The sequence below is a fragment of the Amphiprion ocellaris genome, chromosome 23 (genome assembly GCF_022539595.1).
Source record: "Amphiprion ocellaris isolate individual 3 ecotype Okinawa chromosome 23, ASM2253959v1, whole genome shotgun sequence".
NCBI lineage: Eukaryota > Metazoa > Chordata > Actinopteri > Pomacentridae > Amphiprion > Amphiprion ocellaris.
The window spans coordinates 10,687,772-10,713,694 of NC_072788.1; the positions used below are offsets into that span (position 1 = coordinate 10,687,772).

The 25,923-nt window shown below is 40.2% G+C and overlaps 1 protein-coding gene across 43 annotated transcripts in view; it reads right to left on the reverse strand.

Annotated features, from left to right (window-relative positions):
• Positions 1-25,923, reverse strand: part of LOC111564112 (protein tyrosine phosphatase receptor type D) — a 364,925-nt gene that overhangs the window by 252,929 nt on the left and 86,073 nt on the right. For all 43 annotated transcript variants that reach the window (XM_055007560.1, XM_055007567.1, XM_055007566.1 and 40 more), the window contains exon 4: positions 12,473-12,496. The gene's annotated coding sequence lies outside the window, so the exon portion shown is untranslated. The remainder of the gene's footprint in view (positions 1-12,472; positions 12,497-25,923) is intronic.

Here is a 25,923-nt window from a genome sequence, read left to right on the forward strand (position 1 = left end):
TCTCTTGAGCAGCAGTGCACAGTCAGAACAACCATGTTAGTGTAGTAAAGATGAATAAAAGAGGGGGGATCTGAACAGCTAATCAGAATTTTTGAAAATACCTGTGGTTGTGTGAAAATCAAGCTTGATCCAGGTTTTAACATGATGGTAGTTCAGACCAAAATAAAGGAGTTCTACTATTGGTCCAAAGCTCAGATATATTGCGGTTATTTTCCATTATGACCGTGAAGACCTTCACCCACTCATCACCCCCTGTAATGACATGTTCTTTTAACAATCAGACTCAAATTCTAATATCAGAATAAACAGCAAATTTCCAATAAAGTTGAGCAGCTGCCTCCACTGGCAGTGCGAAAGGGTCCCGCACCACATTGTTTTGCAGGATCATCTGGGTTCTTTCCATTTTCTCATCTCTGTTTCTTGTGGCAGTGTTGCACTTGGTACTAGCACAGACCTTCACTGGCAGTCGGGTGTGCAGCCAGGGCTTGTGTGAGCTCAACCTTGACTGTCCCTCACACACCCCGGGGCTTTGTGAAAAATGAGACCATGGAGAATGAGATAATAACATTGTGGAATGGGGAGTGTGTGATTTTTTTTTTCGTGTGCATGGGAATCTGTGTGTGTGCATGTGTGTAGCCCCTGTGGAAAATAATTGTGTCCTCCCATGTGTAAAAACTATCAATCAGGTTCACTTAATGTTGTGTCATTATGGTTGAATTAAAATTCCACAGTGATCGATAGGGTATTGACTGTCATATTATGTGCGCGCATAATGAATAATCCCTTTTAACTCATTTAATTCCCAATTTATTCTGGATATTAAGTTTTTGTTTGTGTGTCCAATGGGAAGCGAAGAGATGGGCAGACTCTCAATATTTTTTGAAAGCGTGGCCAGATCACAAAATGGAAATGAGTTGACTGTTCACACCTGAATTAGCATTATGTGTTGACAGATAGCCTGATAAGACAGTGAATGGTTCCTCTTGGATTGCTGCCTGTGATGCTGCAATGTTTAGCTTATTCACACATGCCAGAGCCGCTGAAGATTCTTTTCTCCAAGCAGCGCTGATAATTGTCATGAATCAGTGCAAATGATGTGTGTTACGACAAAATATTGGCAGAAGGACACACCAGACAAAACAAAGCAAAGTAATAGACCATCAGCACCTCATCTATTTAGTTAAAACTTAACGAAAGGCAGCTTAAACCATGTCTATGCGTTCCTGGTTTTAAGTTAATACACAGCAACAGTCATTTTCTAACATTATGTCTCGCGTTTTCTTTTATGCTCCATTAGCAGCAGTGGTTATAAATGTAAATCCTCACTTTTTTTAAGCTTTTGCAGTCTCAGCTTCATAATTTTCTACTGTGGCAACATATAATTTCTAAGCGACTTAACCGCCGCCATTGACAACAGTATGATTTTTTTTTATTATTGTCGAAACTCCAATTTCGTGCCAAATCACGGAGTATCAGTCGGTCTCCATTCCATCCCATTTCCCCGAGAGCCTCATAATGATGCGTTTGAAAATCCTTCTGGCTTTACTACAAAGTCCTATTCATTTGAGAGAGGTACGAACAGAGGAGCGAGGAGCTTGCATGTCAAAAAAAGTGTATTCACAGAGAGTTGTGCAGTTTTTTCTTTGGATTCCGTGTTAATTGTGACACGCAGACGAGAGAGAAACTGAGCGAGGCAGACAGATAATCTCTACCTGCCGTTCGGTCTACACTCGCTTGTAAGTGCTCCCTTATTTCTCATTAGGACTTAAAGTGAGGAGGAATTAGTGACACTGAATGAAAGCTATGCATGCTTTAATAATATTGCTGATCCAATTTAACATGACCGGATTATGTTAATATAATCACAATGCACCCAAGTCAACTTAGCCTCGCTGAATGTCCGCCTAAAAATTACCTGTTCTCGCTCAGTAATTAATATGATTCACGCAGTGATGACATGATTTCACTATGAGTCACTGATACATTTCATCATTTTTCTACAATGAATGAATCTTTCTCTTTAATTGTGTTGTTCTACTTCATTGCAAGTCAAAAGCAGTTTAAATGTTTCAACTATATTGATGGAAGAGTCTTGTGATTGGATTAGATACTCATGCATTTGTGCAAATCTCTGCACTAAGATGGCTAAATGGATATAGTTTGAATCTCTGCTTAAGATTGATGGTGTCTGTTATGAGTGTCAAAGGTTATTTACTATTGAATGAGCTGTTCAATACTCAGAGATGTGCAATTGTGTGCGTGACAGACAGAGTGTGTGTTGGCAGAGCTCACAATGTGTGAATCCCACTATGGAAAAGATGAAACAGTAGAAAACTTATGGTGGGTTTCTAGGAGAGAGGAATGAAAATGTAGGAAAGATTATTCATTGCCGTTGACAGTGCAGTGTCAGCTTGTTATTCTTTCATACGGTGTCTTGATTTCTTTCCGTTGCCAGCCATCTTTCAACCGAAGTGATTATCATGCCAAGTCATAGAGGAAAGTTTGAGAGAAAGAGAATAAAACGAAGCGAGGGGTGGTTTGTACGGTTACAAGATAGCAAATTAATGACGGGTGTAATGTTGCAGGGACACATGTAACAGCCTCATTGCGCCTGAAAAAAACACCAAATTAATACAACCTGGTGATGCCGTAAATGACTTGCAGCCACAGTTACAAATTATTATTCAAACAGCACTTTGTTTGAGAAAGAACTATTTTCATTATTCACAGAAAAATCACAAATATCAATCGCACTAAAATGTATAATCACGCGATGGTCATTTGGATGGTTACTTGGGGGTTTGACTAAACCAGGTCAGACCCAGAGCATTTTCTTTTCAGGTAAATGTGCTTTGGACTGTTTTCAAGAAAACAATCAATCCCTGAGTGGAGGAAAAGCCAATTAAGAACTGAACAAGAACAACAGGCAGTAGATTTATTTATTTTTTTATCCAAAAATTAATTCATGACTAGAAAGAAATAGCTGGATGCAAGAGATGTTTTGATGTAAGTTAGCTAGTTAGGATCACCACTGCAACACCAATTTAATGGTGAGGGAATTATTTTTGAAACTTAGTCTTCAAATGTGTTTTTTAATCTTTGTCAAGATGATATCACAGAGCGAATCTGGGGATGCTGGTGTTGCTAGCTGTTGAGCTGAGAGGACGAAAGCACGTCTTTGTAGCCATGTTTCATATTCCTTTGAGCTAAAATAATTCACTTCAACGCAAAGATACTGCATTTAAATTGTGTGTAAAACAGTCTTTGGATGAAAATGGATCTGTGGCAGGGCTGCACAGTGGCTCAGGGGTTAGCACAGTCGCTTTACAGCGAGAAGATCCTTGGGTCGCGTCCCGGTTTGGGCCTGGGATCTTTCTGCATGGAGTTTGCATGTTCTCCATGTGCATGTGTGGTTTCGTCACACAGTGCAAAAACATGCTGAGGTTAATTGGTGATTCTAAATTGTCCATAGGTGTGAATTGTTTGTCTGTATATGTAGCCCTGTGATAGACTGGCGACGTGTCCAGGGTATCACCTGCCTTCGCCCTAAGTCAGCTGGGATAGGCTCCAACCCCTTGCAAACCTAATGAGGATTAAGCGCTGTGTAGATAATGGATGGATGGATGGATGGATCCATTGCAATTATTCCTGATGAAATACTTTCCAATCTTTTTTACATTCTTATACTACTAAACTACATTCTCAGTTGCTTTATGAGGGAACAGGCTATGTATGTTTATGCTAATACAATTCAACTGAACATGTCTTTGCCATTTATTTCATTGCTTTACTGTTGCTGCTTTTTCGCCAACTGGTCCTATGGTAGATGAGGTGGGATTCTTCAACCCAGGAACAAGAAAATGGAGATGAAGCTTCAAACATGTTGTGGAAATGTCATATTTTAACACAGATCATGCTATTTTCTGAACCCTAACCCAGTAATTTTGGTACAAGCAAGTAGTTATCATTCTGAAAGTCTCAATTAAAAACTATATTGTCCTAAACCTAACGATGTAGTAGCTTTGGTGTCTAAACCTACCCACACAGCCAGTGCAAATGGGGTAAAAATTAGTCTGGAAATAGGGGTCCTATGTTGGATGCAAATTGGAATAAAAGGCTATGTTCTCATCAAAACAAGTGAGAATATAGTTTAGTTGTATAAGAAGGTAGTTGGAAACTCGGATGATTTATTAATGCACCAACTTAAATGCCAATATGACATTGCAAACAATATACTTGGTTTTGCTTTTGCTCAGCAATTTCTGCACATACAAACTTCCAATATTTTAAGAGATAAGTGAAAAATTGTGTTTGCATTTTATTACTAGGATTAGTGTTACATTAACTACAGTGGTGAGTTTATGATCCAATTCCCGTGTAAAACAGTAGATCATTAACCTACTAATGTGCTTGAATTTTGACTCCAAACCACCAAGTCATCATCCCATGCTTACCCCAAAGGGTAACCCTTTAGCAAACACAAACCCTACAGCAATTTAGCTTTTCGACCTGCAGGAATGTCAGTGCACATGTCAGAGCAGAAAAAACAACAAAATAAACAGCCTTGCTGAAATTTCCCATCTGGCTTCAGGCCTTAATCCGTAACAAGAGACAGTTGAGGACACATCCTCTCCTGTATTTACAAACCTGGATTTTCAGTATGGCAGCCCACAAGGGACTAATTAACAGAAGTTTCTATTTTGGTGTCGGTCAAGAAAGTGAGGGTAGTGTTGTACTGGGATGTGATGGAGCAGCCTGTGTACATAGAGCTCTGCAGGGTAAATACGGTGAAGCCTCTGCAGATCCCAGCTCTGCTGTCCCTGACCACGGTGCAGTGACACCAGCTGCATTGTTAAAGGTAATTAAAGGAGAGAAAAACATTAACACATTAACACCTCTTCCAAGATTTTAAGCACACTGGTTGTTGTATTTTTAGTGCAACACTGCTCAGTTTATAAGGTAATACACTCTTTTTTTCTGAATGATGTGGTCATAAGACAATCTGTGACAAATACATTAGCTGGACATGACTATGAAATCTTACAGTAGATTGATTCATGGTCTTGATCAAATGGTTTTTCAACTGCTTTTGTGAAGAGCAATTTGGCACGTAAATGATCAGATTAAAGGTTTGTAGCCCTATCTGAGTGTGACTATTGAAGGCTGGCTTGCCCTTTTTATGGATTTATATTCAGTTTTCTTTGTACATGGTTGAAAGGTTAGTTACCCCTGATGCTGCACTCACAGAATTCCATTTGAGCTCAAGGTTTGTAGTTTCCGTGTCTGTAGTAACATTGTGCTTTCTGTTAATTGCCAGCGGTTAGCAATAGATAGAAAAGATAAATAGAAGAAAGCTGACAAAGGACTTTAGTTGAAGCTAGGAAACATCTAAGCATGACTGTCATTTTAAGTTTCATCTTTAGAACAAATAATATTAAATAAACTACATTTTTGTTAGATTTTTGTTCATTGATTCCATCAATACTTATCACTTCTACTTTCATAAATAGTACAAGTGATGAAGATTGTTAGTCTACATGTTGTGGGCGGCATAAATTTTATTGGCTTCTGAGGACCCCAATGAGTGAAAAGGTCTTCTGAAGACTGCAGTCCGTAGTTGTTAAAGTTTGTGTGCATGACACAAAAATACAGAAATCAATCATATAACAACAACAACAAAAATACATTATCAAAAATTGGATGAATTTACTTGAGAAGATAGGGAAATCAGTCAGTAGCACTATAAAGGTGGTTGCATCATATTATCATTGGATTCATAAAACACGCACTACTGCAACAATAACACAGTTTTTGCAAACATGTTCATTGTAGTCTATGCTACTTGCAGAGTGCTGTTTGTTATTTTTACATTTAGTTCTATTTTCCAGGTTTGAAGCTTGTTTCTGTAATTGCAGCATTTTTAATGCAGCAAATGTTTTGTGAAGTTGGTGAAGATGTTCTCATAACTGGCTTGTGTTGTCTTGCTTCCAAGTTACAGTGTCTTAGAGTCTCAAGGGTACTATCTATTCGGCCCTAAGTGTCCTAGGTTTTCTCCATGTCATGAATTTTGGTAATTTGCTAGTTTTTTTTTTTTTTTGGTTAGGCCATCTGCACCACAAAGGTACAATATTAATTCAACTTCTTGAAACAACAAGTGTTCCAACAACTGTTGTGAGCCTACCATGTGCAACCTGCTGTGTGCACTGTACCTGTTGAAAACCCAAAATGCACAGAGGCTGGTACATGTGTGATGATGCTCACAGTTGTCCAGTATCTATTGTTTGGTTATGGATCCCCGAGTAGCTTAATCATGTTGTGATCATGACCTCATGCTTTAGTAAAATGCTTTTTCCTCAGCTTCAATCAACAACAAAAAGGCATACGTTTATTTGAATATCTATTGGGGAGTTTAAAGCACATGTTTTTTTTTTCATTAAATACCTGCAAATTTTGATAGCCCACAGAAAACAAATACATTACTGTACCTTTGCTACTGTCAAAACATTGTTAATCAAACCACTGACAATGACATAATCTGCTGGCACACTATGCATCGATGTAGATGTAGGGTATACATCTGATCAGGCTATGAACACAGCCTGTCTGTGCTCAGACTCCCACGAAACATGCCGCCCGATTGCAAACATTCAGCCTGTACTGTATGTGGCAGTGCCAGACCGACAGATGGGTTGGCCACCCAGCGACCTCTGACATTCGACCTTCAGAGAAGCGAGGCCATGGATTCTGTCCAGTGGTCTTCATCACTCTCAAATGTTCTGCCAATATGGATGCAGGATGCCTGAGCCAACTTGGGCCAGATGCTGTCTCAAAGGAGACCATATGACTTCAGCCGATATCCCAAAAGATTTTTCTTTGTAATACAGGACTCTTTTTTTTTTTTGATACTGCAAACGGTTTTAGGTTTGAAAAAGGGTAGTGCATTGGCAGCATCTTTCCAGTATGTTTCCAGTAAATCCACAGAATAACCTGGAGTTTCCACATCACAGCAATGCGCAACCAGTGTTTTCACAAACTGACTGAAAAATAAAAAATGCAGCAGCCTACACAACACATTCTGTACATGTTGTGTCAGGATGACTTGAGACAACAGGATGATGTAGAATCAAGTAGGTCCCTGATTGTTTCACAACCGAGTCGTTATGCCTGTACCCTTAATCAGCTGAACCTATTGTGTCAGCCGTTTGACTGCCTTTGTTCATTTAATGACCAAACCCTGAAGACACAATAGAAAATTGTATTTTTGAAGAGCAAGCTAATTAATGCTGCTTATTAGAGCGACGTCAACACGGGAATAACAATTGGAAAGGGAAGGCTGGAGGGGCTTGTGTGGGATGCATGCTGTGACATATCAGAGGTTTCATACATGAGTTGAAACTTAGCATAAAAGGGGTGTCAAAACTGGAAGCGAGAGAGAAAGAGTAAATTTAAAAAGCACTGAGGGTGATTATTACACAATATTAATTCCTTCCTGAAAAACAATGACTCGAAAATAAATGTAGTCAGTGTACAGTAATGACACTGACCTTGAGGCAAGATCTCACAAGCCCTGAAGATGAACACAATTAAGTGTTTTTTATTCTACCAAGGACCCATTGCTCAGGAACACCAAGGCATTGATGTTCATGATAAACTCACTCAAGTGTTTTATTGACAGAAACACACCAGTATGTAACAAATTGTCTGTGCCGCAGGAGGGAAGCTTTTAATCATTAGCACGACTGCCATGTGCTTCTCCAGTCTACATGAGGTGAATGTAATTTTTTACACAGACCATTCTGTCATATTGGTCATAAGGAAGATGGAGCCACTTGCTGAGGCAAACAAGGCTTTGACTGACATTCAGCTTAATGTAGGGAAGCAACACATGGAGGATCTTGTAAACATACTCTCCTTCCAGTGCTGGAATCGAGAGCCTTATTTGGGTGGTTGGGTTGGGGTTGCGTTGGAGGTTGTTATTAGCAAAAGAGAGGAAGGAAAAACACCACTATTCCTTAGAAATGAAACACAAATACAGTACAGATAGGGCAATGAAGGTTTGCAGATTTGGTTTTCAACGGAACCCTATGCATCATAATTAATAAATAAGTAAATAAATAAGTAAATAAATGACTGCAGGGCTTTGAAAAAATAGATCAAACACAAAGTAGAGGATCTGAAATTGGGTCCTCACTACACTGCAACACGCAAACACACACTTTGTCCTGTGAAGTGAGCATCTGATGCTTGGCTTCAGAGACACTCACAGAACAAGAAGGCAGGGAAAGAGAGAGAGGACACCTTAATGTGCCTTCACCATATGCTGTTAGCTTCTGATGGATGCAGCTCTCCCCAGCTACTGGAGTAACTTATTGCATTTGCTAGTGACACTGCCGCTGTTGATAAAGTTAAAGATAAGCCATCTGTTCGCTACACCTTCACTCGCAGGAGTAGGGGCATCCAGGCGAACACAAACCTCTGCGGCATGTCTGCCTAAATCGCTGTCGCACGGTATCCGTAAAGCATCTGTACATGTGCTTAGTATGGAAAGTTGCATGTGTGTGCAATCATCTGCTGTGATGAGAGATTATTATGAAAATATTTAATGTTGCCCATCAAAAATGAGAGGGAGAAGAGTGATGCTTTGCAGCGTAAGCAGATTTCTCAGAGGCGGCGGTAGAAGTGAACACTCGGTGAATCTGTCACTCAAGGCTAATTACTGTTGGATGTATGCAAAGTCTTACTAACAAGCTATCAGTCATATTAACACGTCACCCAGCTGTTGTTGAGGAAAGAGGGGAAAAAAAAAAAAAAGACTTATTCTCTGATTTGGGGTTTGCATGTGCTCCGAGATCGTAGCTAAAACATGCATTCTCTCTGAAAATGCACATAATTAACAACAACGTGTTCTTATTTATTCTTTATATTTTGAACAGTATGTAACACAACATTTTTGCAGGGCATGAAAAACCCAGATGGATGCTTGAAAGTGTCTGTATTATCCATGAATAGCATTGTTCTTCTCCTCTGAGAGATGAAAAAACCATTTCCGAAGAATTCACTCTGGAGTATTACAAAGCTACCAGAGCTTTGGATACTGTCCGGGCTGGCCTTTTTGTAATTTTTACCAAGCACAGATCTACTTTTAGGCTTCAACAGCATAATGGTATTTGCTTAACTGAGCAGCCAGCAATCACTCTCCTCTCTGCCAGTGTCATATCACTGATCAAGTGTGGCTCAGTTCCTGTCTGAAAGGAGGGCTGCCAGACGTAATGCAGTAATGACGGGTACATAGCTCGACTAAGAGAACGGAGGTCCTATTTCACTGCTGACGATACTGGAATGAACTCTTTGTGCTCTCCCTCTCCCTTTAGCAGCTCTGAAACCCTTGAGCTTCCGAGAGCATAATGAGCCAATTGTAATTCCTTGCCTATAGCTTTGTATTGAATAGCATATGGAGGGAAAAGAAGAAAACACTGGACAGTTAAGTTTAAAAAAAAAACAACAAAAAAAAACTTCAAGAGTCATCTAGGGCGGAAACTTGCTTTTGGGTTATTATTTTCAGACGGGGACAAGAAATTTAAGAGAGACTTGAGGAGAAACTTTGCATGAGGATTTCTGAAACCTCCCACACAAGAATTAAAATAAGAGATTGTGATCTTTATCTCCCTCCTCACATCAGCGGCACTGCAGAAACTGGCTGTAAATTGAGTTTAGTGTTAATTAATAGCTACTGAATGCCCGGGAATAGGAATAACATTTGAGTTAAACGAAGAAGACTACTCCACAGCACTTAACGACTGCATCTGCAACAGCCACTGCTATCATGCGATAAACATCTTTACAGCATCCATTATGTCGACGTTATTTAAAGCTTTCACTGTAACAGGTGGCTTTAATGTGATATGAATTGCTGACCTTGAAAGAAGGTAAACGCATCAACTAGATGTGATATGTTAAAAATCTAACAGCTTTTAGTCTTGACAAAGAGCACTCCTCTTATCCGACACAGTGGACGCGAACCTGCACTGCTCCCCCACAGATGCCTAGTGTGATGTTTGACAGATTTCTCCCTCTCCAGCTAGGCTCACAGTAAATGTCCATCTGGCAGCTTCCCATGGGTACTTATTATTCTCAGCTAGCCAGGGGTTTTCTGTTTCCGAGCAGTCAGCCAGCGCCTGCCTCAAAGAGTTGAGAGCCGGACCAGAACTGCTTGCAGATGCTCTGCCGGGTAGCCAAACTGTGCTCGTGTAGTCGCATGGCGCTGAGTTTTCAATTACACAATAAGGTGGCCGTCTCCCAAAGCTGTCCGAGTATGAAAAGTCAAGTGCGTTGAGAAACAACTGTGTGTCTGAGGCAAAACACAAAGCAAGAGTGGAATGAAAGTACGCCTGTTTTCTCATTTGTCCAATACACCTGCTCCACCTTGGAGATGAGATGATTGATTTTCCCCTTATGAGCAGATGCTCCGAGCCGTGGGTGCCGCTGAAAGGTCCTGCTGTACTGGTCCGCCGCCCTGCTATGGTAGATTCAGTCATGCAGTTGACCTCTATCACACTCCTGCAGCCTGCTGAGGCTCTCTAAAAACAGTCGGACAAAACATAGGATGCTACACTTGTCTTGGCATTCAGCAGCGAGGGACATCTTCACACATTCGCTCTGTATGTCTGCTAACCCTGCTGGTCTGCTGTCAGCCTTGTTTACTGCTGTTGCAATCGGTGGTTTGTGTGTGGAAGCCTTCCACAATAAAGTGCAGCTGTTTCCCACCAGTGTGAGCAACAGTGATGAGGGCTATTTTCACATATGCAGAAAATTGAGCATCTTGGGGGAGGCTAAAATGACGACAACTGAAGGAAACGTGACCCTACGAGCTTCTTCGACTGTCTTATCACATAAGAAAGAAATATGTGTTTCTGAGCCTCGATTGGAATTTATTTCCTGCTTGTACATCTGTGAGGGATTTTTTCATTAACAAATGAACAGTGCCATTAAGGGTATCATTACGCATTCATTTGTCTTTGTGTGAACATACAGATCATGTTCAGAGAGAAATACAATTCTGCTGACCTCAGACACGTTTCTGGGTTAATACCAGATTCAGAAGCTGCGTTTATTGCAAAATTTTCAGGCGAATAACTCCTGGATTTGAACTTGAGTACCACTGTGAAAGTCCTTTAATTCTTCTGAGCAAGTATAGAATACAATACCTCATGCAACTCTTGACTACAAAGAAGTGAAAGCAGATGAGAAGCTTGCACAGAAATCTGGCCATAAAACAAGCAACCCAGTGTTCTGTTACCATCTAAACACTGTCCACACTATGTCGACAGCGTCCTATCTTCATGCGCTCGTCAGTTTTGAGATTTAGGCCATTTTGCTTCCATATCCTTTCACACTAGTGGGAAAAAAATATTGAATAAATATTTTTATGTTTATTTTACTACTCTGTCTTTTTGTGACTGTAGATTTCTCCTAAATTCAAAAGTCTGCAATAAAAATTTATGGAATTTTACATTACACATCTTTTAAAGGTCGTTTTCTCAAAATGAGTTTCTTTCTTCAACTCTGAGCCAGAAATCTGCACTTCAGTAGCCCTTACACACACCAAAACTTTTCAGTTTTATTCCTACCTATACTCTGAAGATTTTTACAGAGGGCTTTGTTCATATATCATTCATAGCCTGATTTATATAACATTTTACTCCTAAAAGCATGGCAGAAATGGATTTTCTGGCTGTGAGAGTATTTTCTGATTCATAGAGTGATAAAAAGATATATCCAAAAGCTTTTTGACTCTAATGTTAGCAAAATGAAATACAAATTTTGAACCTGGTGTTATCCAATGCTCAGATTTCTGGAAATGTATGCAATTAAGCACATATTTAATTAGATAATAGCTCATTTGCATGTATAATCAGAACACTTTGATTGTCTTTATGTAAATGATGAACTGGGGAAGTTTTAGGGTGATATCTGCGCGATAAAATTTTTACCCTCTTCTGTAGTGTCTTGCCTTAACATATGAGATATTTCCACACACTCACCACAGTGTGGAAACAAACACCATCCGTTCTATGCTTGTTTAAGTCAACACTGCCGGCGTATTCTTTGAACAATCTGGGCCATTTGATTCTCATTTGAATAAAATTCAAATTGAAGGCACAGAGCACACAATCGGCTTGCCAGCAAAAAATTAAATATATATATATAAAAAACCACCATTGTGTATTCTCATGCACACATGTGGGAAAATGGGATGGGTGAAGATTGCAGAGCATTGCATACCTTACTGAGCAAACAGCAGCATCTTTGGTGTCGCTCTGGCTCCTCCCCTCCCTCCCCTCCCTCCCAGCCTTCCCCCGCATCCAGCTCTCTTCTATATTTATGCATTCACATCACTCAAAAAGACACATGACAACAAAAACATGACTCGCACTCTCGAGAACAGTGCCATGAAAAATGAAATGAGTCTTACCTAGTGTGGAATAGTTGGTCACATCTGTAAGCGGGCCATCGGGGAGAAGAGGGGAGGGAGAGAGGGGGAAAAAAGAGAAAAAGAAACGTCAGCAAATTACAATGTACAGCAAGCTAAACTTCAAGGCAGGCCGAGGCTGTCACCGGCTCCCCCTGAAAAATGATGGTCTCCCAGCATTGTACAGACTCGGGGTTAAGAATAGTCCCTGTCAAGAGGGGGGCATCATTTATTAATCGAGGGACATGAAACGTCTGAGATAGTTTCCCTTGAGGATCCCAAGTTTGCACAACTTGCACTAATATTTGTCAGTGTTTCAAGATTCCGAGGGCGGAGGCAGAGAGGATGCAAGCAGAAACCTGATCCATTACCGACAGCCTCTTTTTTTTTCTTTTTTCTTTTTTTGCACCGCTGTAACATAACCACTGAGCAAACAAATGCACTCACACAAATCTACAGCAAAGTGTTCCGCTCTCTCCATACGTCTCTGAGGTAATTTAGTAGCCCTTGGATATCTCTCACCCTCCTGTGTACTTGGACCTCGACTACATTTCCCCGCTTGTTAGTTTGACAGCGGACGTTCAAGGTTCCAACAGCATAATAAAAAAGCAGTCCCGCGCTCTTCGCTGAGACCTCGGGGTTGCTCCGACACAAACAATGAAACAGCAGGCCTCCGAAAAAAAGCAACATCTTCACTGAGTCACTGCTACCTGACATTTACATCTCCATAGATTTATATAAAGGGACATTGTAGGACTTGGGTTTCCAACTCTCTAGCATGCTGAGAAATATATACTGTGGTCCCATTACTGTACACTTTTTTTTTTTTTTTTTTACATTGAAAGTGGTCCCTCTACGAATGTACACTTCTAAAGTACAGCTTTGCTTTCTTGTAAATGTGCAATAAAACAAGGGAATGGAGTGAAGTGACAATAACTGGGTGTAGTGTGAGGGGAAATAGTAGAGTCAGGACTAATTCGCCATTGCTTACAGTGCAGTCTGGTTGTGTTGCTAAGCAGAATTTACCAGTAATATGATTTATCACTGATGATGTCTATCCCCCCCTTTGCATTCACTTACATTTTTGGTGTGCATGCAGCAAATCCCAGAGGGGTTCGACCGAGAGTGAATGTGATTACAATATCTGTTTTGCACGTAAGGGACAAATCTATTTTCAGACAGAAAAGGGGGGAAGACTTGGGGTTCAATCTCTGGGACTCTCATTACCATTCTGTCTGACACACATTCACACTAGCTGCTGCTACTGTTGTTGCTAAACAGAGAGCTCAGCTGAGGACCTTGAAGCTTCATGCCGGGAAAATTGGACCCAGGGGGGAAAGGGGTAGCTGGGACTGATGTCAGACTTCAAGAGCCACTAGAAGCACCTGGGGTTTCAATGACATTAGCATCAGGGTTGTTTGCTAGAGGTAGAGTGAGAGACCGAGACACTTAAAGCGACCTCGCTGAAAGACAACAATAAACATGTAAAGGATTCGAGTGGGATGTGAACTGTCAACGCATTCAGGCATAAATATCGGAGAATCGTGGAGTGTGTAAAATTTAAAGACTGGGGAATGGCACCACTAAGAACTTGAACTGAGCAAACCATTCAAGCAAAAAGAGAAGTTGAATAATCTCACGTTGTGTGTTTTTAATAAAGGGATTTTTTTGCAGTGCAGTGAAGTTTATTGATTTTCCCTGAGTCCTATGGTGGAAATTTGGATGCCTGGCCAATCAAAAACAGTGGAGGTAGCATGGGCCTAAGTGGATTAGACTAGTGGGGATGGTAGAGGGAGAATCTAAAGGGAGAAACTGAAGCTCTGGTGGCTTCAATAAACCCACTCTGTGAACCAGGAAATAGATGGAAGACGGAGACACTTTTTTCACCCTCTCTCACCCTCCTGTTTTAAGCAGATAAGCTGCTTCCAGGGTCTTAGTTATGCTGTGTAGAACCCACAACACGATATGGAAACTTTTGACAAGTCAAAGAAAGGAAGTAGGCTGAGAAGTCTGTTCCTCATGTTGTCTTTTCTCTATTGACAAGAGGGATTTGGGGATGTTTGGAGTGGTCAGTGCTGGGAGGAATTACAAAAAGCCACTGTGATGTGACAGCGAGCATGTCGCTGCTCACACATGGGTTTTAGTGAAGGCTTGGGCTCATTTTTTTGTTAAGGTTTGCCATGACTAGCCATTACAATAAAGCAGAAATGGCTGTGCCACGATGACTAACTGGCAGCCTTACAATGAACCCTTTTAAGTTTTCTTCCGGATTCAAGGGGGTTTCTTTATTGGATGTAATGGCAGGGAAGTTTTTATTATGCCTTTTCCCTTGATATTGCCATCACTTTCCATGACATCAGTTCTGCGAAAATGGCTTTTAGGAAAGTACAGCATAATATTTCTGTAGTTCGTGAGGCTTCCTTTCAATCACAAACTATACTAGTAAACATACAAAACACTTCATATAAAGTACGTGACCTCTGCAGCACAGTCGATTAATCAATTAGTTATCAACTACTAAAGGAATCAACTCATTCTATAATTGATTAATAAGTCTTTATTTAGTTCGAGTGTTTGTTTTGAAGAAAAAAAGTCAAAATTCAGCTTCTTAAAATCATATGTTTTCTCTTTTTGTTCACTCCTCCACAAACTAAATTGAATATCTTTGAGTTCTGAACAAAATAGAGCATGTCAGGACATTGTCTTAGGCTTTAGGGAACTTTAATCAACTATTTTTAGACATTTTATAGACCAAGCAATTATTGAATTCATCAACGATGAAAATAATCATCATGAGCACATCGTGCCCAGCTGATCAACTGATATTATGGTACACAGGGAGCCTTTGCTTGCACTAAGCTGAACTGAATTTCAAAGATGCTGTCAACATTTTAAACTGTCACTTTTAGTGTTCGTGCAGAGTACATGCAAAATGTGTTTACACCCTAACATTGTGGACGTGCAAAGAAAAGCATGGTGACAGAGATTACCCTTTGTCCAGGAATTTGGATTAAACTTAAAAAGACATCATCTGTCCTTGGTGGGATATTTGGGGTGGGGTGCGGTATAGTGAGTCCTCTGAGACTTTGCAGCTCTTGGACAAGGACATTAGTTTCCTCGAGGGAGATTCTTTTTTGACACAGCCGGTCTTGACTTTCCTCATTCATCACATAACAGTCAGCGAGCCACAGTGAGGACAGCATTGCATTTTAAGGGAATCAGAAGAGCTAGTGTGGTTGGGTTTTTTGTTGTTTTTTTTAGGCACTGACAACCAGCCGCAGCCACAACAACTGACAAGTTCAACTGTGATCTCTACATATAATAATGATTTCAACTAATTCCATGCTGTTCATGCTTTTAAACTAGTAAAATGGTGAGGCCAGTGTCTGATTTGCAGGTTTTTATTCCAGCAATCATAAGTCGTATACTATCTCTGCTATAAATATCTTAGAAATAATTCACCATCTTTTGATCTAGCTTTAAATGTCCAGAAAGATGTTGACTTCTTTGCCCCTTAACAAGAATCCCCACAGTAAACCCACAAGGCTCTGATCAGGTTGTTAATCATTACTAGTGGCTAAATTATTCTTTGCTAGCCAGTAGAAATTTTGTCAAAATCTTTATTACATATTCTGTTTCAGACTACTCTTACCCATCCCTGCAATTTTCAACTTCTCAGATAGGAGGACTGAGGGTGATCAGCATGGCAGCAAAAATTACTCTCTCAGGTCGGTTATGGATATTAGAAAAAAAAAAGACAGCTATAGTATTCTGCATTTAATAAGTATCTCTTATCCTACCTTTCATTCTAAATAGCACTTTCTGTCATTATATACAAGTATCTTTTTTTTTTGCTTGGCATTTCTCTGTTTTAACAGGGAAATGTAAAATGTGGCATTTATGGTTTGGTGTATTTTCCTAAGCAGGCATATTTCAATGTGCTATTAACCACCTGAGTACACTTACAGCCCACATACAGTGCAGTGATACTGAATACCATATAAATGTTTGAATTGAAGTTGTTTTCTGTTGTACAGAAAAGAATTACTTCCAGTTGCTTCCAACATTATGTATTCAAACACTTCACTACTACTTTTAGTTACTACAAGGGCTACTGCTAACCTTGTGTACAATTACGTTTCTGAATAAGGACATAAACTTGAAAACGTTCACAGTAGAAGTCCCCCTACCCTTTGAAACAAAATCCTTGGGTCTGGATTTTTCACACTGAGGGTGCTATGAAAACCAAAAATGCATCGATAACAGGATAATGTGAACCAAAAATGTAAAGTGATCTTGTATAACTAGTTTCTGACATTGAGATACCTACATTCATGAATTTTTCATAGGCATGCTAACCTAGAAACTGGCATGGACTGTAAAAAAAAAAAAAAAAAAAAAAAAAAAATGCTCAAAGTCACCTGGTCAAAAAATGAAGCTAACACAAAAATGTCTTAAACTTGCATTCTTTCTATCAACTTCTCTGGTTGCAAAAAAGAAGTCTGATTGTACAGAAGTGAATGAAACAATCATTCTATTTCTCTTTATTTGTTTCAAATCATAACATTTTCCTATTTAGTTTATGGTTTCAATATCTACTTTCATTTTGTAAACAATGTTCTGATTTAGCGTAAAATGGAAAGTAAGACACAGTGTGTTTTAGGACAGGTTGAAAGGTTACTGTAATTTCATTAGCAGTGTCTTTGTGGTCTCAGTCACATCCAGCTAGTGAATTCCAAATGACTTCACAATGACACCTCAGTGGAATGATATCATCCTGTATGATTAAAGTCCATCTGGAGCAATTGTCACCACTCTGCAGCCATATTGGTAAAGCCTTCAGCTATTTCATGCTTTTAAGACAATGTCTCTATCAAAATGAATTAGGATAGAGCCTTAACTGTAATCCCAGCAGTTGGAAATGTTTCGTGACTTCTCCCCAAAAACGGATTTGTCATATGAACACCAACTTTGGTGTTATGGAATTCTGTAATAGATTTCTATTCAGGATATTTTAAAGTACTGAGCCTGTACCTTATAACATCCCTGGCATCATTGTTGACAATCACAAGAAACTTTGAGACTGATAAACACACAGAGCATCCCTGTAACCATAGCAACTAACTCTTACTTCTGCCTCAGTACTGTGAGAAGAGCCGCTGACTGAGATTACTCTTAGCAGCATGCATGTGAACAAATTACGACATGATAGATTTGTGGATATTTCTCACTTTCTTCCTGATCGGGTTGCAAATCTTGTTGCTGCAAACTTTTTCTGTTCCCCAACATTGTCAGTTATAATTTTTGGTTTTTGGTACATGGAAAAAGGGACACATGACATGAGAGCATATTAAAAATGTTCATTTTGTGTTTATCATGATTAATGCATTAGAGTTGGCAGCCCTCTTAATAACCACATTACACTTAATTGAGTTCTGTATAGTCAAGTCCTGTCCCTTCAAAGAGCCAATGTTAGGTGGGCTGGCTGGGAAAATTAGCTAATGCTGACTTGCAAATTATTTTAAGATTCATCAACAGCACAATCCTACGTTTAGCTCATTTAAAGTTTTAATGGAGTGAGTAAGAGGGAGATTGATTCAAAATGTGCTAGTCAATCAATCAGTGATTGCTGCTGAACTAAATGGGATGTTAAATTCTCACCTGTGTAAGGAGAAAACAGACTACTATGTGGATTTACTGTAATTAGACTGTAATTAACAGCCAGAGCATGCTGTGGCAAACGCTTAGTGACCGGTTCAATTGAACTGACACAAAGATTGGTCAAAAAATATATATTTTTTATTACTTTTGAGCTGCTGAAAATAGTAAAATGATCATTGAAACAGGCTGCTGGATGATAAGTTTATTGTAATGAAACTAAAACTGTGATTGCAAAACCATAACTTTGCTTCCCCTAATTGAATTTTGTGGACTTTCTCCTCTTGCTCCTTTCCGGCCAACTACGCCAATCAAACACTTACACTAGCCTTTCTTATAGCTCTACACTACTCCTTATAGATAACATTTAGTTAATCATTGGGGGAAGACATTTTTTGGACTTGCTCACTCTGCTTTTTCACAGTAGCTCATGGTAGTACGTGCACACGTGTGCACAGAAAGGGAGAGCAGCAGTGAGAAAGAGAGTGCACTCTCCAAAACGACTGCAGGACTGAGTGGCCACTAATTGGAAATCAAAAGCAATGGAGCTAGAAGGCAGCCAGGAAGGAACAGTGGAACCTCAAGAGCCCGTTGTCGGTCAATTTAGACCATGGCAAAAAAAAAAAAAGGGCCTGTTCCTTGTGTCACCATTTAACCTATTCACTAGTGTGGAATGGGAGCAGCTGTTTTTTTACAGTACACATAATGGGACAAAATGGCTCTGGCTGGCTGAGCTCCAGCGAGCTGCAAAAAGGCCCCGATGCAGAGAGAAAAGGGAAGAAGGTGTGAAACCGACATTGCAGAGGAGAGAACGCTGCTGCCATGTTATCATTGATACTGAGAGGGAGAGCTCACACCCTTCCATCTGAGCTGAAATAAACATTACTTTGTTTTTTTTTTTTTTTTTCTGTTGCAACAAAGAATTAGAGAAGCCATGACAGAGGCTACAGATGGCCTGGGCTCACACAGACTGCAGAAGTATCTCCAAGTTTACACAAGTCAGACGAGAAGCCAGATCGGCTCCAAAACTGAGGCTGTTCTTTGAGTTTTAAAAAAAAAAGTATTGCTCACTTGTTTATAATCTCTTTTCGAGTTGAGGTGTGAATAAGTACTTTGTGAGTGACAGCTTGATGAGCGCAGTAACAGAAACTCCAAACTTCATCAGGCAGTTGTCAGATTCAGGGCTGTCCGGTTGAAAGGCTGCTCAGGCATGACAGTACGGGAACGAGGTATGCTTATGTTAGCACTGCAGCAGATGTTCTGTTCCTGTTGCAGCTGTCTCCTGCTTGAAAACAGAAGTGCTGTGCTCTGTACATCTCAATCCACAGATCTTTAAGACTATCCTTTCATTTTTCCTCCCCCAGGTGAGACTAGAGTCAAAAGACAAGTTAATAACCAATTGATTTTGTCTGTGCAATCATTTAAACTTGTTGCATTTTCCTCCATTTCTCACAGAGTTCAAACATCTTTAAAATAGTATAAAGAAATAACATGTTTATGCCCTATTGCTGTCTTGTCTGCTATAAAAGTACAACAGAAAAAAATAAATAAATAAATGAAAGAACAGAGCTTAATCAAATGCAGCCACAGTCTGATGTATCTTCCTGGGGGCCTCTCCCATCCTCTTGTGTTTAAAGGAAGGGGAGAAAAAAAATCAAGCACTGAGGGGGATTTAAGGGACTTTTTCAAATGCAGCTTTTTAAAGAATTCAGCCTGGCAGACCTTGATGAGTGATCAGAAGTTGGGAGATCAGAGACCCAAGGGCTCTACGCTGAGTTCTGACCCTGAGTTCAGCTACATAGAGGTGGGATAAAGACTCTCTTGCCTGGGGAGAAGTAGAGGGAAGGATGGAATAGAAAGGAAGAAATAAAAAAAGAGGGAGAGGCAACAGCCTTGATGCCTCTAGCAGCGCAGCACTCCGTTTGGCCCTTCATATCAGCCACTTGTAAAGACAGGAGGGGGAAACCCTACAGGCAGTCGTTTGTCGAGTGGTGCGATCAAGGCCGGCTAAAAGGGCTTGGATTGAAGTTGTTACTTCAGGGTGTGAGTTGCTAAAACAGAGAGGCTTTAATGATGTTTGACACTTAACCCTCGGTGCACAAGTCAGTTTCCTAAACACTCTCCTCTCACTGCAAGGAAACCATTAACATAGGTCACGAGGACACGCCTGACAATTGACTGCGTTTCCAATTGAAATTCATCAGGTCCAAGATCACAGTCATTTACGGCCTCGCTGCACAGTAAACGCCGACTCTGAAAAAACACCAGTACAAAGGAGTTCTTTAAATCTGCGACTCAAATAGATAATTAGACGTAATGAGTAAACAATGTGGCCCGCAAGATGTGAGCGTGCTTATTGCTTTTTAATTGTGTTTGTCTCTGTGCGCCCGAGCGAGTTTGTGGGAGCTCGGGTTGGGTACCTGTGTGCGTTGGCCCATGTGAGGCCAGGTGCAGTCATTACCACGGGACAGATGGATCAGCAGAAGCGCTGCTCGTTTCCCTTGCAAGGCAACACGGTGGCTGCCATATGTAAGCTCATCATTAAAACTGACCTTTGACCCTCCGGCGGGCGCCCGTCATTCTAATGGAGTTAATTAAGAATGTCCACCAGTGTGTAGGATGCGGTATTTTCCTCACTGTTTGTGGATGTTATTGGTTTTTTGAGGGTTATAATATTAATGTTTGGCTGTGTGCGCGTGTGTTAGAGGGGCCTTTTATATCCCGTGTCATGATACGCATGTGTGTGACTCCGGTGTCAGATATGTTTAAGTTTGGGAGCTTCTTTTAATATTGCCAATGCAGCTCCTTTGAAAATTCATTAAAGTGCTTCGACCCCTCTGCCATCTGTGCGAGTGAGAGGCATGCGAGGGAAGCAGCTGGGGAGAAGGGGAAGATGAAAATTCTGACTCGGGCAAAAGCATGCGGGCAAGCCCCTGGACACAGAATGAAAAGCCACTGATATGCCAGCTTTGAACTGCTATTTATTTATTCCTAGACGTTATCTAAAGGTTGGATTCAAATTTAGATCCAGAGATAAGCACTGCTGCCTGGGATCACATCTCACATCTCCAGATAAGATCTGGAAAAGACAAATGGCATGTGTTACATAACGGTGACGCTAATAAAATAATGAAAACAATCCCTTTGAGGTCTAATTAAAAATGTTACACAGATTGCTTAGTGTCAAGCTAAAATGTAATTAACTCCACAATTACATACAGTATATTACTCTAGAAAGTGTGCAGAGCGATTATAGTAATAAATCTCCATTGTTGATGTGAATTGCATCTACAAATAAACATAGCCGAGCCAGATCATCATCATCATATACTGAAAGTTAATGACTTCATGCACATTTGGAACGTTTATGCCTCCGTGTCCGACACTTACTCCGAATTGAGCTTCAATTAAATTCACTGGGAAAACTCGTTATCCATGTGACTCCTCCATAACTACCGACAGTCACTCCAGTGAAGCACTTGATTAGCATTGTTGCTGGCACGCTTCTTCGGACTATCTTCATCTACTGTCATCTTCATGCCAGTTACTTTTCACAATAAAGCAATATCAGTTGCAGTGTTTATGCCCTGTAATCACTTTCTCCTACACCTGATCTCCTCTTCATAAACTCAGCACGCCAACATTATTGCTGTTATAGTCGGAAATATGGAGCTATGTATTATGCATTAACGATCATCTCCCGGAGGGAAGGCTCACACGCACTTTGATGCCAAGACACACACGCACACACACACACACACACACACACACACACACACACACACACACACACAATACCACTGACTGCAGGTATGCTGTAAACGGCTGCAAAAATAAGCACACATAGACACACATTTCCTCACTTTGTCTCTTCACCGCATCACGTCGATACACTTCAACATATGCCTCAAAGCATCGGGGTGTAATAGAGGCTGCCTGCACTTTGCCTTGTGTCTCCTTCTCTGACACTAATCAACACCTCTTCTGCTATAAAGAATTCCTCTCCATGCCTTTTGATCTGCTAACCATCTCATTTACATGACTGGCTCTCAGCAAACCGGCCTGGTGCTGGGGAGGTGTGATGAGGTAAGGTGGGGCGTGTAGGAGATGTCGATGGGGAGTGTGAAGAAAGGAAGGAAAAAGGGAGGAGAGTTCAGAAAAGAGAAAATGGCTGCATAAGGAGCACAGAAGCACACACATATGAATGTTTGAGCTGTTGAGAAGCCAGAATCAGTTGGCCTAAGATCTAATAAGAAAATGTGGCTGATAAGCTGGAAAAAAAATGCAGCTAAAATGAGAGAAAGAGTTCAAGTAGGTTGGGAGGCAAAACACCAGAACCTTTGCATCCTCTTTCCTCCACCTTTTCTTCTTCCATCCCATCCTCCCTCCTCTCTTTCTCCTCTTGGCTGACTTTGTGTAGCACTGTGGGGCTTCCAGTGAGCCTGAGCCTCTTTGGCAAGAACTGTGAGACTGGATGGCATTGAAAAGGCTGGGATGATGCATCCCGACGATGGGCATAGCTGGGCAGGAACGCGGGAACAAGAGGGGGGTGAAGAGAGAGAGAAGTAGTCAGTGAATGAGGCAGAGAGAGAGCGAGAAAGATGGGGAACTTGTGGGAACCATTGTAGGTGGTTTCAATCATTCTGATGCCATCTGTTCCACTCCATTTTTCGCACTGACAGTGGATATTTTCCCTGGTGAGACGAGTGGAGTCTGTGTGAGAGAGTGTGTATGACAATGAGAGATAGTGAAGGACAGACGTGTATAAGCTCAAAGCACGATATATTTATCTTTTCCACAGCTCAGCTCTGTAATCAGGTGCCTGGTTGTATAGGTTGGAGATGCAGCTAATGACCAGTTTCAGTATAGATCAATCTGTTGTTTGGTATGTGTGGGTTATTGTCTGTGATCATAATCTCCTTTTTTTTAAACATATATGTCAAAACTCATGATTAAGAGACTCCTGCAACCCTCCCCAAATCCTGTCTCCAAAACTGACATTCCTATGCAACTAAATTTCTCAGTTGCATTTTATAACAAAGCATATTTTCTGCTAGATTGCATTTCTCTACGGGGTGTCACAAATAGGTTTCAGGCATCGTGTATTTGCTATTTATTTTATGCCTGACTGATGCTCCTTTTAAGCCAAACAATCATATATTAGATAGGGTGGGACTGATCACCTTGAGAAGCCACAAATAAGAAGGAGCTTCGAAAACTGATATTTCCCTAATCTAACCACCTAGTTTTGGTGACTTAACCTAACCAAACAATGACTGAAAAGCAAAAAGAGTTGAAATGAGCCTAAAATCTAAGATTAATGGTGATGCTGGATTAAAATCCCTTTATGCCTCCATCCTGGCCTCCTTCCTCTTTATGTAGACTTTGCTTTTCGCAAACTGGAAGCTTATTCTACAGCATTGCAGTTTTAAGTTTACTTCAGTTTAGTTGTGTTGGAGCATAACTTTTGGGAGACGAACATTTATCAGAGCAAGAATATGTAAAAACAATGAAAACTGTTGGACATTCATCTTTCTGAAGGTCCTTGAACTACCCTTCTGTGTGCTAATTTGACGGAGGCTGTGTTCAAAAAGAACAAATAGGAGGCAAGTACGGAAACAAAAATGCAAACAATGGAGAAGCATTGTTTTTTCAGTATTGGCAACACCTGTGGGCACTTAGAAAATGCTGTATTGTATTATATGTGTTGATTTCAGTTTATTTTTCAAATAGAATAGTTTTTATGACATAGGGCATTCTAGCTGTCATGCTGCACAGAAATTTTTTTTGTTTGTTTTCTTTAGTTCTAGCTATTGTGCTGTTTCCATAGAGGTGCGGGGCATTACACTGTAGTTTAAAATGAGATCTCAGTTGTTTCAAAAATGTGATGTGAGCAAAAAACACCCAGAAACTGCCTGATGTGAATGTATTAATATTTAACAGATGTGATGTTTGATATGTTCAGTGTCTAGTTTTTTTTTTTTTTTCTAGCATGCTAACACTTGCAATTCAGTACTAAACCTTCAAGTCAGATGGGAATATTGTCTTTAAAGTACAAACATGGGTTGTCAGGGGATCACCAAAGTCAGCAGAATTCATCTTCAGGAGACTACGAATTTCTGTGCAAAACAGCCAATTCAGTGTAGTTGCTGAGATGCAGTATTTCAGTCTGGATCAAATTGGCTGCTCAACTGACTGTCAGACATTGCTGACCCTAGAGGCATGCAGCAAGTGTGGCTAAAAATGGTAAATGCTAAGAACTAAATTTAGCATTTAGCCCTCCTACACTCACGAGATGTATTGCAGTTGGTGTCATCTCTGTGGCTGGGCACTGGTTGTCTCATCCTCTGGGCATTTAACTCATGTTACCTCTCTGCTTAAACATGCATGAAGTTATTACAGTGCTCTTCTCCACTTCCCAGCCCTGACTGTCGCTCTCTTTTTTTTCTTTTCACCTGAAACCTTTTCAGTCACATTGTGCATTTGTCTGTATGAGCTTAGCCTAACTTTTATTTTTTTATCTCCACCTCCTCCTCATTCTCTCCCTCCTCTAGCCCTCTTCATTACCCGTCCTGCATCTCTAGTGTTTCTCTTTCTCTTTATACACCTCTGATTTCCCTTTGTGGATAAAAGCTAGCACTGAAAAACCTCTCTTCATGTCACCCCGGTTGCTTATATAAAAATCCAACTCTTCAAGATAAAAGGCTACTGAAAATAATACCAGCATTAGGGTTTCCTATTTCACAGCGTTTCAGTTCTGAGGGGTCAGTGAATCTGCGTGATGTGGAATATTGAATATGAAGATGGGGAAGCGCCATAGCGTTTTTTCAGCATGTTTGCTTAGTAAACGCAGTGTTATTGGATCTACAAGCTTGCTATCCTGGTTCAGGGAAAAGGCCACCTTCGGCTTACAATGCACCTCAAAAAAAAAAAAAAAAAAGAGTTATAAAAAAAACGTGGGGATAATAGAGCGCAATTCTGGGGAAATAAAGGCAGAATTGTGCTGAATAAGACAATAGGCAGCAAAGGTTCACTACTCAAAAACAGAACGCTGACATAACATTGAAGATATTCATAACAAACATGAATATATGAATAGAAATATAGCTTTTCATACTGATATTATTATATTGATATCTTCTCTGTTTTATACATCATCGTGTTAGAACAAACATAAGACTCTACACTCCTGCTGGAAACTCTGTGAGAATGTAATTAGGCACAGTGGTATGTTAAGGTAAATGGTAATGCTCATGCTGATGTTTACAGTGTTCACCCTGGTATACTAACCTTTATTAATTTGCAATAAACATGAACTGCAATTGAAGCAGAAGCTAAGACTGAAGCACCTAAGTTCATGCAATTTATCCTGAGGGGGACATGAATGGTTGTACCAGACTTTATGGGAATCCATGCGATAATTGGTGAGCTATTTTACATAAAAACACAGACATCAACCTGATGGTAGCACAAGAGAAGAGTTGGGGAATCATCAAAATCAAGAGGGTTCTTTTTATTTTATTTTATTGAGGAAAAAATCACATACAATTAACTGAATTCTAAAGCTTTCTAGTTTTAGTGCCCAAATGTATGCGTGATTGTGAAAGTATCAACCAAAGTGGGATATTTTTCTCAACTTAACATTCTGTTTCTTATACCTAACCAAAAAACAAGTAAACAGCCATAATAAAACTTGAGTTAAATTTGCTCCACGTCTGTAAATGTGTATGATAAATAGTATAATAGTATAAATAGTATTGCAATCTATCCATTACTGAGGTGTTCTCATCCTTACA